The sequence below is a fragment of the Mesoplodon densirostris genome, chromosome 15 (genome assembly GCF_025265405.1).
Source record: "Mesoplodon densirostris isolate mMesDen1 chromosome 15, mMesDen1 primary haplotype, whole genome shotgun sequence".
NCBI classification, from domain to species: domain Eukaryota; kingdom Metazoa; phylum Chordata; class Mammalia; order Artiodactyla; family Ziphiidae; genus Mesoplodon; species Mesoplodon densirostris.
This window is the reverse complement of record NC_082675.1, coordinates 78,368,449-78,383,345: the sequence shown is the minus strand read 5'-3', so window position 1 is coordinate 78,383,345 and position 14,897 is coordinate 78,368,449. Positions and strand designations below refer to the sequence as shown.

Genomic DNA, 14,897 nt, shown 5'->3' with positions numbered 1-14,897 from the left:
AGTATCTTTTTAGTGAACAAAAGCAGCAGAAAGCAATGGTTAAAGTAAAAGAAACAGATCCAACATGTAGTCAGATCTGGCTCTTCCCTGTTACAGGTCAGCAAACTCATTAAAGAACTGGAGAGTCTCTAAATACTTTAGTCTTTGTGAGCCTGTGGTCTCTGTCACCACTACTCTGCTGTTGTGGTGGGAAAGCAGAGATAAACAAGTGGGCTCACCCATGTTCAAATACGATTTAACTTAAAAAACAGGTGATGGGGCTTCCCTGGTGGCGCAGTGGTTGAGAGTCCGCCTGCCGATGCAGGGGACACGGCTTCGTGCCCCGATCCCGGAAGATCCCACATGCCGCGGAGCGGCTGGGCCCGCGAGCCATGGCCGCGGAGCCTGTGTGTCCGGAGCCTGTGCTCCGCAACGGGAGAGGCCACAGCAGTGAGAGGCCCGCGTACAGCAAAAAAAAAAAAAAAAAAAACAGGTGATGGGCCATGTACTATAGTTTGCTGACTCCTGCTGTAAAGAAACTCTTCACATGTACCGGGAAATGCAAGCGTTTCTCTATGGTGTGTACAAAACAACACCAAATAAGTTACAAAAATTTTACATATTCTATCCAGTCTTCTGGATCTTGGTTGTTCCATTTTACGTTATTCATCCAGGTTGTTTCTCGTAGGGATAGTCCACTTTTTCATTGCTGCTCCATTGAGTGAATTAAAGTATCACAAATTATCCATTCTCCTGTCAATACATATTTAATTTGTTTCTAGTGTTTGTTTTCTGGTGTGATTTTCTAAGATATATTCTCACCAACACTACACAAAGACATCTCTAAGACATACCTCTCCAGCACTTGATATTGTCAAATTTCTCAATTTTTGAATATCTAGCTTATTAAGAAATGGTATGTCATAACTTGCATTTCCCTGATGGCCGAAGAGGTTGAACATTTTTTCATACTATTATGATGATGTAGATTTCCTGTTCTGTGAAATGCTTATATTGAAAATTTTTTGTGGGGCAGAATTTAGGGTGGCATTTTTTTCTGTTTTTATTTGTATTTCTCTTATTGACTTATCGGAGTTCTTTATACATATTTTCAGTTATATATGTTGCAAAAATGTTCTAATTTGCCTTTTTTAAAATTTTGTTTAAGATGTCTTAGCACTATTAAATCTATCTCTACTTTCTTACATACTTAGTGTTTTGTGTGTTTTTAAGGAAAACTTTCTATCTCAAAGTCAGAAAGATATTCTCATATAGTAACTTCTAAAAATTTTGCCTCTAAAGAGGACTAGGGCTACTTAAAAAAATAATTAATTCCATATCTGGGGCAGGAAATATACAAGATGAATCTGGAACATAATTGTCATACCAGAAAGCAAAGAGGCCATTAAAGACTACTAGGGTCATGTGAAAAGGACCAACAAGCCAGCTTGAAAAAGCTCCCACTGGCCAAAAATAAGGCAATTTGAGTGTGAAAAAATAATAATAATGGCATTTCAAATATATTAAAATCCATGAGTTAAAATGATGCTTAAAGGAAATAGCACGAACAAATGTAATCAGCAAAACTATTGAATTTCATGGGAGAATATGTGTACAAATCACTAATTTCCTTCAAAAATTATATTTCAAGGACAAAAACAGAGAAATCTAGATTGAAAGGGAGAAGAGATATATCTTCATGCAATTTGTGGGCCGTATTTGAATTCTGATTTAAATTAACCAACTACAAAAGGAGAAAAGTAGGAGTCAATTGGAGAAATTTAAGCAAAACTGGTTTTTTGGATGCTATGAAGAAATGATTATTTTTTCATTATGATAAAGGATCTTGTGTTATGAATCTAGAGCCCTTACCTTTAGTGAGAGGTGCTAAAGTATTTGTGGCTAAAACAACATGATGCCTAGAATTTGCTTCACAGTAATCAAAGTTGAGGGGGAAAGTGGAGTTTTCAGGGAAACAAGAGAGGCCATAGGGTGATAATAATTGAAGCTAGTTGATGAGTATATTGAGGTTCATTAAACTGTTATCTCTAGTTTTATATATATTTGAATTTTTTCATAATAGAAATAAAATAAAATGCAATACCCTAATCCAATAAAATAATTGTTTCAACTACTCCATCATCCCATGTGAATCAGTGGATAGAGGGTGTATGGTCTGCTCTTTGCAGTCATTCCCAGACCCAGATGTAATATCTTGTGTTACCTAGAAAATAGCCTAAGGCAAAGCTTACAGATTAAGGGTTATCACAAGATGCAATTCCAGGGCATCAAGAAGGAATGAGGAAGGACAGAGATACACAGAAAGATGGAAAGCTATTACCAAATGGCTCATTACCTGGTCGGCCACAGCTTGAAAACCCAGCCAGATAGTCATTCATACAGGACATCTCAGAGAAACTGTATGGAAATAGCACCCCTTGGAACAGTCCTTCAAAATGAAAGAGAGAGGGATTTATCAATACGCTTATGCTAGTCTCCTGTCCCTCTCTGATCTAGGTTTGTTCCATGGAACATTAACTCTTTCAGCTTGTGGGTTGTGTTTCCCAGCCCCTCAGGACGGGTGCCGGGAGAAGCATCTCTAACATGGAAGACACTTTGCCATTTGACATTGTTCTCTTAGTTTAAATGCTTTCCTTAAATCTTTGTGGATCCTTGCCAGTCTACTCCTGTTTTAGAATGGGGCATCAAAAAGCTAACTGCAAGCTCTGCTTAGAAGGGAACCTGGGAAAAAGGGAGAAAAGTGTAGAAAGTAGGATCATCGAGCTGGACTGTTCTTTGGGATATCCTCAATATTACTATCTCTGGATGCCTGCAGGATAATGGCTACCAGATTTCTGGTGCTCAGGGGAGTCTGAATAATTCAGAATTTAAACTTTCACTTGCTTGTCCTTTTTCATTATGTCAACCCTGATCTTATCTATGTCTGTTGCACCACAATCTGGCGGTCACCCTCTGTTTCACTGTCTCTAGAGAATCAAGTCCGGGTCACCTACCTTCCTACCTGGTTGGGGAGCGGCAGTGTGCTGGCTGTGTGGAGTGTGGGAGAGGATTTGAATTTCAAACTGCTCTTCAACAGACTACCAGCCTTTCTGTTTGTCTGTTTTCCGCTCAACCCTCAATTTCTAAGGTACCCGGTGCTGCCAATTCCTGAGAGACATTCTGTGGGTACCAGCCTTCCCCATCGCTCACTTTCTAGGATTCAACTTTTTAGGTTCTGCTAAGTCAATTATCACTCATAATAACGAGTCTACTTTTTAATCTCAAAAAAGTTATTGCTGCTATATTCCCTTTAATTCTCTTTATCTCCCGAGCTTAATGCTTTAAAACAACAACAGCAACAATAAGAAAACGTTATGATTTTCTTGTGTGATTTTAGGAAAGACCTGAGATTAAATAAGCGTGTATAATCTTTACCATCTTTAACCAAATATCTCCCCAAATTTCCTCCCTCAGCGTGTCTGTGTTCGTTGACTGACTCCATCATGACTCTGATGGCAGAAATGTTCAATGCTGTGGAAAAGATATTTTTGTACTGTTGGGGGCCTTTTGGTGATCAATGTATTTCACCCCAGAGATTTCTCCTCATGCACGAGTTGTGCTGTGACTCCTTAATAAGGCAAATCTGAGTCAAGTGATTTACCTGAAAATTTTTAAATGCCTTTAAATTTTTAAAAGCTTGGGCCTCCCTGGTGGCGCAAGTGGTTAAGAGTCCGCCTGCCGATGCAGGGGATACGGGTTCGTGCCCCGGTCTGGGAGGATCCCATATGCCGCGGAGCGGCTGGGCCCGTGAGCCATGGCCGCTGGGCCTGCGCGTCCGGAGCCTGTGCTCCGCAACGGGAGAGGCCGCAACAGTGAGAGGCCCACATACCGCAAAAAGAAAAAAAAAAAAAAAAGCTTAAATTGTGGGGTCAGCTCTAAATCTTGCCTTATTTTATATTGTGCTGTTTCCTATGTCCACACCCAAGCCCTTCCTCCTCAGCCTTTCTCCTTACCCCTCCATCCCTTGATGTCCAAAAAGATATGGGTTCCAGGTAAAGTAATGGAGACTGCAGAGTCTGGGAATTTGGAACCAGCAAGCCTGGCGTGATTGAGTACAGAGTAGGGAAGTGGACACTGCCCTGCTTTCAACAAGGACTGCGTTCTCTTTCCTGTGATTTCAGCTGCCAGCCCAGGGGATCTTCACACTGAGAACTTTCCAAGTCCACCATGTTGCAGCTCTGGTCTCGGTGCTTATTCCTGCCAGTTTAGGAGGTCCGTAAATCATTTTTTCGAACACTCTGGGGTCGAGTCAGAAATTAATATGAATACAAATTTCCTGGAACTCTTCTAATATTCAGATTCTGTTTAGCTAGGTCTTCCATGAGACCTGAGATTCCACATTTCCAACAAACTCCTTGGTGATGGATCCCCCATAGACCAGATGCTGCTGTTCTGAGGACCACACTGTGAGTAACAAGACTCTGGATGCTCTTCCCTTCTTTATATCCTGTCTACAACCTCCGGCACTGGTGGGGTGTAGTGCGCACTGTTGGTGCCTTGCCTACATACTAGCCCCCAGCTCTGTCTGCTCTGCTGCTAATGGCTTACATCTGCAACATTCAGAGAATTTCCACTGGGTTCTTGAGCCATGTCTCTAGTACTGCTGGGAAGAGTGAGAGTTTTACACCTCCCACAGAAGGCCCATAGCCAATAGCTGCCTGATGTGAGTATACAAAAGCCCAACTCCTTTCCTTTGTTCTGATGTGGTACAAACTCTGAAGTTTTACCCCGCAGAGCTCCTCAGGTAATCAGGCTGAGTCTGGGACTTCACCCGAAATCCCAGGCTTATTTGGCTTCCTCTCCTCCCTCCCCTGTACCCTTTCTGGTTTCCTCTGAGGGCCCTTCCTTAAATAATTCACTTCTACAAAAATCCTAGGCTTAAAGTCTGCTCCTGAGAGAACCCAACGTAAAACAAGGGGCCTTCGCCAAAATAGTTCTTAGGTTCTAACGGAATCTAAGAAGGGAGGGATTATAGCAGGGAAATCCCACATTAAGAGACAGTGCACTGCTATTTCCTAGCACAGCGCCTGTCACATAGGAAGTGCTTCATCAATTTGAGCTCAGTAAAGTTTATTCCTATATCAGGACCCACAAAATGGAGGCTGACCCAGTGCCCAGCCCACATCACTAACCTAAACCTAAGTCAGCCTGCGCTTAGGGGCAATACCTATCAGGGAAGATTACCATACACCAGTCAGCATCCTCCAGCTCAGCCTTAGCTGGGTCATCTTACCCAGGGAAATAGGACCAGCTACCTTATAAGGAAATCCCCGACCTCTTCACCAGTAATGCCCTGTTTTCACGTTGCCTCTTCGACTTACTGGATGATTGAATCAAATTTCTTGATAGTGTTGATGGAAAAACCTTATCTGATTTTTTGACCATGTGGTCAGGGCCCTCATCATACCTGAACACCTGCCTAGGCAGGGCCAGTCCACCAGCTACTCACTTCGGAACCACCCAAATGCTGTTTGGGGATCTCCAGAAGGCTCGGCACCGTAGGTCCCCAGACCACTCCTTTAACATAGATCTGAAGTGCTGAAGTCTTAGTTGTTGGCACTCGCGTGCCTTTGCTTCCACTCTCCACCCCTGCTCCAGGAAGGAGCGCCAGAGCGTCTAGTCATTGCCACATTGACCCCAAGCTGCTGACCCAGCACTCCTTCCTGATGCTATATTTCGAATCTTGAGGAAAGACAGGAAGACTGCTCCACACGCAAGGCCCACTTCCTGCATATTTGTAATGGCAGCACATCACGCAGCTGCTGTGTCGTGTGCATCCCAGCTGTGCTCGTATTCTTGCAACATTTTTGGAATGCAGGCCCAGCAAATGTGCACATGGTATGAAGCATCCTCACTCTAAGGACAGTTAAGTGACGTGGAGCATTTTTTTTTAATTTTATTTATTTTTTTATAGAGCAGGTTCTTATTAGTCATCCATTTACCCACATCAGTGTATACATGTCAATCCCAATCTCCCAGTTCATCCCACCTCCCACCCCCACCCCCCCACCACTTTCCCCCCTTGGTGTCCATATGTTTGTTCTCTACATCTGTGTCTCTATTTCTGCCTTGCAAACCGGTTCGTCTGTACCATTTTTCTAGGTTCCACATATATGCGTTAATACATGATATTTTTTCTCTTTCTGACCTACTTCACTCCATATGACAGTCTCTTTGACGTGGAGCATTTTGAAGAAAATGTCCACACAGTCTTGTTTTTTATGCTTTCAATGACCGCATAGCATAACAAGAACTGGAAGTGAAGGTGAACAGTATCATAGCCCATGTGGACACAATATAATGGAATTATAGATGCAGCTGACAACAGAAACACACAAACATCAAAAAGTAAAACAAATGTTTGGCTTAGGTAACAATTTGCATCCCTGAGGAGAGGTTTGAAGCATCTTATTTTGACTTTCAAAGGATGAAATCAACGACTAAAACACTTGTATGGCAAGTGAGTCTGTTTCACATTTTGTGTTTCTGTCTGCTGATTCTTCATAGTTTTCTCTTGTTTAACAATTTATTGTAGCATGGGTCCATTCTAGCTCATTTTTAAATTATTCCTTCATGCTTTTATAATAGACTATGAAACCTTGTTTGCGTGGAAACAAAAATGACACTTTGCTTCCAATATGTTTAAGCACTTCCCATATAAGGAGAAAAAGAAATTGTGTCCTGAGATAATTAATAATATGGTCATCAGATCTGGTGGTGATCTCTCAAGTAATAAAACCTTGAATAAACCCGGACTCTAACAGAAACTATTGTATTTCTGATTTTTTCTGTATTGATATGCGAAGCTATGCCATGACCCTCATGAATATGAGAATGGTTCATGAGAGTTGTTTTTTCCACCGTTCAGTGGATTAATGTAAATTTGGGACCCTTGGTAATTTTACACATTTTTTCCTTCTGAAGTTCAAAGTTAAGTATTTCTTTTCTTTTCTTTTCTTTTCTCTGGGTCTGTGATACCCATTCCCCAAGGTTCCACCCAGATAAAGCCCACCTGAGTTCTACATTTACCAGCAAAAGAAACATGTAGCCTACAGTGTATTTTTTGTCCAGACAGACAGCAACCAGCAGTAATCAAAAAGCAGTTCCACCTTTCACCTCTGTCTCTTGGAAGAACATTAAAGGATTTCCACTTGGGAACCCATAGCACCGTCTTCTGTCAGTAAATCCCTTTGCCATTCTCTCAGCGCCAGCCCCGCCCCCAGCACCTCTGTCTCACCCTGGCCGTTGCTTTCTGCCCCTCATCTCTCACTCCACTCACACACCCCCTCAGACATTCAGGACCCCTCACTGCCCCTCACCCTGCTCGCTCTCTTCTTCCCTTTTCTTAGCCCTTGATTGTATGAGTGAGTTTACCCTCTGGCTTCTTGTCGTTTCCTCTTTAGGGTATGCATTACTCAGCTTTCCCTGCCTGGAAGCTACTCCAGGAAGCAAGAAACCTCCCCACATAACAGAAGCAAGGAGGAGAGAGGGCAGCAGGGTTGGGGGGAGATTGTGAACACTCATTCACTAATAGTTCCTTAATCAAATTTAATTTCTTCATTTGATTCCATAAAAATATTATAAATTTAAAATTCAACTTAAAATGAAAAATTTACAGTATAGTCATTAAAAAGTGTGATGCTGTTGCCATAAAACTCTTCCATGAGCACAAACAGCTGTGCAAAACATCTGCCTCTCCTTATTCCCTACCCCACCCCACCCAGTTCCTCCCAGCTTGTTTAAACATATTTATATCTCCCAGATTCCCAGTTTTGATGCCAAAATCTTGGCTCCCTGCGCACTGATGCTGAATAGAAATACAGAGACAGTGTTTGGGAGGAAAAAGAGATAGAGAGGCTTTATTCTTTGCCAGGCAAAGGGGAAACACAGCCGGCTAGCGCCTCAAGAACGGGTCCCCCTTCCCTGTGGATTTGAGAGAGATTATATAGCCCAGGGCTTGTGGTCTGGGGTGGGTGATAAGCCTCAAAGTAATGAAGGTCTTGCATTCCCCTTCCTGCATTATTTCAAAACCGTCACTGCTGGTGTCAGGTAGCCCAGTAATTGGGTCTGTTCGTCTCTGGTTTATGGGCCTGTGACCTTTCTGAAACGCAAAATGCTACAAGGAGTGATTTGCTACAAGGGAGTGCAGGGAGTGTAAACACTAGGTGCAGGATGTAATTTACACAGAGCGGGTGATAGGTTAGCTTTGTGAAGGACAAAGCTAGTTACAGACACTACAGATTAGTAACAGTTAAAATAAAATAGGATTGATGAACTCTGTCAGTCCAGTTTGTTTCTTCTCTAGCCCATTCATTGTTCCCTTTATTTTCCTTGTTATCAGGAGAGGAAAAAACCTCATTTCTATTTATGTTGTAACAAATTCCCCACTGCTAGTTCATTCCCTCTATATCAATGGAGGAAGGGAAATGGACATCATTCTTGTCTGGCTGAGGACAAAACTTCAGTCTTGCTCCGCTTGACAAACACCAGCTGTCCAGCCCAGGGGACCATCTACCTTCTACTTCAGTTTCTGGCTTCATATCCCAGTTTTCATAATTATTTTTGTCCTTCTTTGGCTTTGGCAATTCTTATATTTCCCTTTTTGCTTTTTTTTTTTTTTTTTTTGGTAAAGACTTTCCCACATAACATCTAGTTCTTCCTGCTCCTTGGTTTTTGTTTGTTTGTTTGTTTTTGTTTTGTTTTTGCGGTATGCGGGCCTCTCACTGTTGTGGCCTCTCCCGTTGCGGAGCACAGGCTCCAGACGCGCAGGCTCAGTGGCCATGGCTCACGGGCCCAGCCGCTTCGCGGCATGTGGAATCTTCCCGGACTGGGGCACGAACCTGTGTCCCCTGCATCGGCAGGCAGACTCTCAACCACTGCGCCACCAGGGAAGCCCTGAAGAGCAAATGTTTTTAATGCTGATAAAGTCCAGTTATTTTTTTTAATTTATCATTTGTTCAGTTGGTATTCTAAGAAAGTTTTGCCTACCCTAAGATAACAAAAATTTTCTCCCATATTTTCCTCTGGATGTTTTAACTTTCACACGGAGGTCTATGATCCACCTCAAGTTAAACAAAATGTGGTATATGTGTACAGGGGACTAGTACTCAGCATTGAAAGGGACAAATCACTGACACACACAACTTCAGATGAATCTCAAAATCATTAGGTTGAGTAAAAGAACGCAGATACAAAAGAGTGGAGATTATCTCATCGCACTTATAAAAATATTCTAGAAAATGCAAACTCATTTATAGTGACAAATCAGTGGTTGTCTGACAGTAGGAATAGAGGCAGGGTGGACTGCAAAAGGGAATGAGGAAATTTAGAGAGTGATGGAGATCTTTAGTATCTGGGACATGCTGGTGGATGCACAACTGTCAATCTGATCAAATGGCTCAATTTAAATATGTGCAGCTTATTATAATTATGTCAGTAAAGTCGAAAAATATACATTTGAAATCAAGAAGATATGGAATTTTGTTCAAGCTACTTGGTGCAGAATTAAGATTTTGCATTCACACCATGCCAACCCCAACATTTGTCTGACCCCTTATATCACCTTAGCACTCCATCACTAACTCACTAGTATTGATAGTTGGCTTTGGCTCTTGGTGCTTGGTTTACATTCAACACCTGTCCTCTAGGGGACAGGCTTGTCCCAGAAAAATAATTCAAGCTGGTAAATTCACTGGCTCACCCTCACTCTGGAAAGTAGCCTTAAGATGTATTAGAGGGAATCTGTGCATGTAAGTAAGTGCATGTGTGCGTTTGTGTGTGTGTGTGTGTGTGTGTGTATTTAATTTGCATCAAAACAAAAACTGGTATGCTTTAATATGAGAGGCCGCTGCCCAGCCACTCTCAAAAAATAGCATTCCCCTAGAGTAAGGATGGTGACAGACAACATTTGAGGGGAGACCCTTTTAGAAAAGTCTCAAAGTGATCTTAAATCAGTAACCCCGGTTCCATGCAGATTTTAAGCCACCAGTACTTTGGAAAAAGCAGGCACACCTAGCTATTCAGATTATTTTCTGCCAGAATGGAATGTTGGAACAATTTAGTGAAGAGCAATCCTTTACTGAGGGTCTGTTATGTACCTGGAACTGTGCTAGATGCATAATATGTGCCATCACATTAACCCTTACGGCAATTCCCCGCCACTGGTGCTAGCCTTCCCATTTTTACTAGACAAGAAGCAGAGGGCTGGAGAGGCAAACTAAGTTTCCAAATTCCCATGGCATCTTCACTTTAACAAAGTTTCTCAGGCCTTTACCCAGAATTACAGTTCATTAACAGAAGCAATTTGGGGCCATGGCTGAAGTTTTTGACCAGAGAGGTTTTCATAGCGACTCCTATCACACTGAAGGACAAACAGAATCACTGGATATGTTATCTAATGACTTCATCGAAGGCATTGATGACAAGATGTTTAAATTTGTAGATAACAAGAATCTAAGAGGAAAAGTTTGGATAATACATTCAGGAAATATCACATCCAAAAATATAAAATTTAATAGCGATAGAGTTTTTATTATTTTTAAATTTTATTTTATTTATTTTTGGCCGTGCCCCATGGCATGTGGGATCTTAGTTCCCCGACCAGGGATCGAACCCGTGCCCCCTGCAGTGGGAGCTCGGAGTCTTAACCACTGGACCGCCAGGGAAACCCCAGGATAGATTTTTAAAAACCTTGCAGAGGTCTTCCCTGGTGGCGCAGTCGTTGAGAGTCCACCTGCCAATGCAGGGGACACGGGTTTGTGCCCTGGTCTGGGAAGATCCCACATGCCGCAGAGCGGCTGGGCCCGTGAGCCATGGCCGCTGAGCCTGTGCATCCAGAGCCTGTGCTCTGCAACGGGAGAGGCCACAAGAGTGAGAGGCCCGCGTACCGCAAATAATAATAATAATAAATAAAAATACCACATGGTCATGATTACCTATACAATGTCTTACAATAGAGTAGACTGGTCTTTCATATTTTATTCTTCCCCTTCAAAATACTTAGTTTAAAATACATCTCCAAAGGGTGTTCAGCTTAAGTTTAATTATTTTAAAAATAATACTCTTTCAGGCACAATTTACAAACCTGGAAAAAGTTATTAAGTCGTAGTGGCCCTGACACAGTCAAGAAGCACCGGGAAAATATATTGCAAATCCTAGTTTCTTGCACCCGGAGAGGATTTGGGCATCGGCATTAGGACCTCATCCACAAAGCTTCCCTCTGCCCACGGTAGAAATTGACTTGAAATATTTCTTGTAGGGCTTCACCAGTACCACGCAAGTTAGGGCATGAATGGAAGAAGGCTCTTGTGGCTCCCTAGTAGTTCATGTGTATAAATTACTTCTCCAATGTTGTGATTTCTTACACTGGTGGCCCCCAGTAAACCTCTTGATATTCATACCTTCTGTAGTCTCTTCCCCTGTGGCTTGCTTTAAACGATAGAATGTATCAAGAATGATGTTTTGTACTATATATACACTGAAGTCAATTCTTTCTTTCCTATATATTAGCAAGGAGCCATTGGAATGAACCCTAATGTAAACTATGGAGTTTAATAATATATCAATACCGATTCGTTGAATGTCACAAACGTACCACAATAATACCAGATGTTAATAATAAGGAAAACTGTGTGAGAAGGAGACAAGGGTATATGGGAACCCTCTGCTAATTATCCTTTATCCTAGGAAATAACTCTTTTGCCATCTACAGCCCCTATCTTTCATTCAGCTGCCTTTCACTTGAGTGGTGGGAGATTGGGTCTGAAATGAAATGGGACATCCGTGGTGCTAAAACTGCATATATTTGATGCATCTGTGGAACCACATTAAACCCTCCTCTGATAGCCTCCAGGCCTGAATTTTAGAACATACCTGTTGGTTTGACTTACCAGGGCTGATCTGCTTCCTGAGTCTCTAGGTCTCTCAACAAACCACCTCCACCCTAGCCTGGCACCACCCTCTCCAATTCCACATTCCTTAGAGACTGCAGTCCACAGTGTTTGTGTTAGTGGGGTTGGGAGGCAAAGTTCAGCTTCTCAAAGAAAGTCTTCCCCAGGAAATACACAACTAGACAGGTGGGAGTTATGTACAGGTGCGCTGTTAGTTTTAGGTTTTCAACCTGTGTACTGAGTGATGCTGAGAGCAGGAAATAGTGAACATGATGTGCTCCTATTATCTGAGGTTTGTGTATACAATAGAGTCTTATTTGGAGAGTTTAAAAGTAAAGGAACTTTTCCAGGGCTAAGATCCAAAAGGGAGCATCTGGGGCAGGAAGGGAAAGAGGTTCTTTTTAGGGGGTGTGAGGGGTGGTGGTTGGTATTCAAATCGCAGAGGAAATGCACGGTCACTAAGCAGTTTAATTAATGTACTCTTTTTCAGAGAGATAAATATAAAATGTTTAACATATCCACTTGTAAAATGAAAAAAGATTCAAAACAGAATACTTGATTTAATAAGCGTAAGGATACTAAAAATTTCTACAGTACACCAGGCAATAAAAAAAGGGTAGGGCTTCCCCGGTGGCGCAGTGGTTGAGAGTCCGCCTGACGATTCAGGGGACACGGGTTCGTGCCCCGGTCCGGGAAGATCCCACATGCCACAGAGCGGCTGGGCCCATGAACCATGGCCGCTGAGCCTGCGCGTCCGGAGCCTGTGCTCCGCAATGGGAGAGGCCACAACGGTGAGAGGCCCACGTACCGAAAAAAAAAAAAAAAAAAAGGATAGAAGGAGCCGGAAGTCAATGTGGAGGGATTTAAACAGAGATAAGGGGGAGGGGAGAGAAGGGAGAAGATACGAGAGCTGGAGGAATAGAGGAAAGGAACAGTGGAGCTACAGGCTCCGGAAAGGTTTGGGGAAGAAGAGACCACGTCCCTGGTGTCCCTCTGATTGAGGTCACGTGACTAGTCCCATTTCCTGGGCAATCTTGAGAAAATCCTCTGGGCCTCATCTTCTTGGGGTGCAAATCAGACAGTTGGAGCAAATGATTTTCTGGAGTGCCTTCCCCATCCTGCTCTTGTCCCACCTCTGAGACCTGAAGCTGGCTCCATGCAGTGGCCACAGCGCAGCAGACCTACTAAAGAACTGGTGCTGTTTGTTTTGCTGAATGTTTAATTTGCTTGTAGACTTTTCAGCCTTTAAGTATATTCTGTAATTTATTTTATTCTTGCTGTTGATTTAGCTTCTAAGGGCCTTTTCAGTTCCAAGACTCTATGATTCTGGAGCCAGTGGTTATCTGAGGTTATGGTACCAGCGATTTTTAATGCTATGAACCAGGCAAGAAGATCTGTACGTTGTTGAATCCTGAGATTCTCTAACCACCCCAGGTAGGAATGTCAGAAGATTGCTCTGTTGCCTAACTGGTTGCTTCACAGGAAGAGGCAAACTAGGATTCCACTCAAATGTGGAATCTAATTTTAAAAAATGATACAAATGTACTTACTTACAAAACAGAAACAGACTTACAGATATCGAAGACAAACTTATGGTTACCAAAGGGGATACCTGGCGGGGGGGAAGGATATATCAGGAGCTTGGGATAAACATACACACACTACTATATATATAAGATAGATAACCAACAAGGACCTACTGTATAGCACAGGGAACTCTACTCAGTATTCTGTGATAACCTATATGAGAAAAGAATCTAAAAAAGAATGGATATTTAAATAAATTAATAAGTTAAAATATTAGAAAAAATGTCTCTGCTTCTAGCACTCTATTAGCGACCCATCACTTAGCCCACTACTAAGTCATAGAAAGTAACTAAGAACCCACTGCAGGGAGAATGGATCACTGAAAAAGCCTACAGACATGATGGTCAAACATACTATGTAAACATCCCTTAATTCAAATTGAATCTTCAAGAAACATTCATCCAAATACAAGCAGCCCACAATCCATTATTCCTGTTTACTGCTAGCCTTGGCGCACAGAGAAAAATCTCTCTGCGTTCCAAAGATACAGTTATTCTACTGAAGCATTAAGAGAGCCCCATAACAGAAGAGATAGGAGGAAATGTCATTTTACTGATAAGACGGGAAGTTACAGAATAAAATTTTAACTAAGGAATTTAATCATACCTTTGTTAATATAAAATATCAATCAACCCAAATGTTAAATATCAATTACAATTAATTGGAGGGAAGATCTGTATGAATGGCGCTAGAGCTGGGAGATGGGAGAGAGGATGGCGCACAGAGCTGGGTGGGAAGGAAGGGATGGGTCATAAGCTGAGAGAAATACACTAGGGATCTCCCAGGCTGAAGCTCTTGCTGTGGATGGACGAGCCGGTAGACTATAGAGACAGTGTCTGTGGTCGATCCCTCGGAAAAGCTAAAGCCTGCACTTAGGGTGGCCATGTTACCCAGAAGGTCAGAGCTGGGGAGGAGAGCTGAAAATAAGATTCCAAGGAAGAGGAGTCAACAACTGACAAATCATTCAGCAAATTCACTGTAAAGACTGAAAAGGGGGCCATCAGGAGGCTATTAGGAAGTCACTGTTGGGCTTTAGCAGGAAACTTTAAGAAGTGTAATGGGGTTAGACTAGAGTGGGTACTGAAACGGATGAAGAATCTGCCCTCATCTGGGTAAACCTCAGCCTGAAAGACAAACCACAGACATTGTCAGTGTGTCTCAGGGTTTCTACAGACAAACGACATGAAACAGATGGCAACAGATGGCTCTCGAAGCTAATCATCTATCACAAATAGGTGTTATATCACACCCAGCAACGTTTCTACATTTCTCCAGCAAGCATGTCCCCTACATTCCCAGGATAACATTTCAATGATCAGTCTCCCATCTTTCCCATCCACAATGCACAAATGATAACTAGTCATCCTTTGCCAACATATGTTT

General features: G+C 42.4%; 1 protein-coding gene across 3 annotated transcripts in view; it reads left to right on the top strand.

Moving 5' to 3' along the window:
* Positions 1 to 14,897, top strand: part of SERPINB3 (serpin family B member 3) — a 77,576-nt gene that overhangs the window by 48,474 nt on the left and 14,205 nt on the right. For 2 of the 3 annotated variants that reach the window (XM_060119007.1, XM_060119008.1), the window contains 2 exons: positions 4,161 to 4,251; positions 4,353 to 4,445. The exons of the other annotated variant lie outside the window; for it this stretch is intronic. The gene's annotated coding sequence lies outside the window, so the exon portion shown is untranslated. The remainder of the gene's footprint in view (positions 1 to 4,160; positions 4,252 to 4,352; positions 4,446 to 14,897) is intronic. 3 annotated transcript variants of the gene reach the window in all.